General features: G+C 29.3%; 1 long non-coding RNA gene across 1 annotated transcript; it reads right to left on the reverse strand.

Moving 5' to 3' along the window:
* Positions 1 to 324: 324 nt before the first annotated feature.
* LOC115700864 (uncharacterized) lies at positions 325 to 1,328 on the reverse strand. The gene is made up of 3 exons (XR_004008461.2): positions 919 to 1,328; positions 786 to 826; positions 325 to 701 (listed from the first exon to the last, which is right to left on the reverse strand). It is a non-coding gene; the product is annotated as an uncharacterized LOC115700864 (long non-coding RNA).
* Positions 1,329 to 1,575: the final 247 nt, after the last annotated feature.

The raw sequence follows: 1,575 nt of genomic DNA on the forward strand, positions 1-1,575 counted from the left end.
TTCATTATAGACACCTTTTTATTTATTATGTTATTTTAGAGAGAGAAAATTTGATGAGAAAATAGATAATGCATCAAAACCCACCATTAATTATTATTATTATTTGCCCTCTTTTCTTTTTATTTTCTTTCTAAAAATTATTATTATTATTATTATTATTATTATTATTATTATTATTATTATTATTAGGAGGTGGTTAGTTATAACTATTATACTATTACAATATGACATGCCTTATTAAAAGGGATTTCTTTTTTCTTTGGTTTTGTCTTGTTTTGAGTCATGGGTAATGAGAGAAATATTATGTTGTTTGATTACGTTTTAAAATCAATATTGTAATAATTATGTAAGTCAATTTATTTTTAATGAAGAGAATTATAAGGGTGAGATGGTAATTTTTTTTTCAATTTTACTTTAATAATAGATAAGGTTGGAAACTAAGGTTTTCAATGAATAATTGAATTTTTGTTATAATGAATAAATGAGTGATTCAATTATGCATACTAGAGGAAAGTTTGAGATTGTACTTTTGTTCCTAACAATATTTAATACATCAATAATAACTACCAACCATAAACTCAAATATAATAACTAGCAACCATAAGTACTAAACACTACAATTTGTTCTCATCCATGTCCTCACTCATATACTAAAAAGAACAATGTACTTTCTAATCATCAAGATCAACTACGTAAGGCTCCTGCAAAAAAATAAAAACAGAAAAAAGTATTAATAATAAAAATAAATAATTTATTTGATAAATTACAAAAACTTAACTAATTACCATTGTTGGATCAACATCATTATCTTCATCATTCACTGTTGCTGTTAAAAAAAAACAAAATAAATATTAATTCTAATTAAGAAATGAAAAAATGTATATAAATATATATTTACAATTGTTAAATAATATCTACCTTTTTTGTCAGTCTTCAACCAATTTTGTGTACATACTAATGCTTGTAATGTAGAAGGATGAAGTCTCGATCAATGTGAACTCACGGGCCTACCACCATTGCTGAATGTAGATTCCGAAGCAACAGTGCTAACAGGCACAACAAATACATCCTTGGCAATCATACTCAACAAAGGGTATTTGAGGCCCGTCACCTTCCAATAGTTGCATATATCAAATGACTCTTCAGTCCTAGGTATCAAGTTCTCCTCTAAATATAAATCCAGTTCAGAGTTCATATTCTCTACTCGATAGGAAGCTCTAACAAATCTGTCAAAGTTAGAAAGGGCATCCAATCGGCGTGTTGAAGACGATGTTGATACATTTTCTTCTTGAACCCTTCTTTCTCTCAAATGAGGAAACTTAGACCCGTACTCCTCTAGTAGCTTGCAACAAAGCTTACGAACCTTTGCAATTTCAGTTACATATTGCTCATCTCCATAAATTACAGGGAAATAATATTCGAGCAACATGAACTTGTACCTCGGGTCTAAAACAACTGCCACACACATAAGCCCGTGAATCTCTCGCCAATATTTCTGGAACTTGGACATCATTTGAGTTGCCATGTCCTTAATAAAAGGCACCTCTGATAACATCCATGATTCAATGTTTGTCT

The sequence above is a fragment of the Cannabis sativa genome, chromosome 8 (assembly GCF_029168945.1).
Source record: "Cannabis sativa cultivar Pink pepper isolate KNU-18-1 chromosome 8, ASM2916894v1, whole genome shotgun sequence".
Lineage (NCBI taxonomy): Eukaryota > Viridiplantae > Streptophyta > Magnoliopsida > Rosales > Cannabaceae > Cannabis > Cannabis sativa.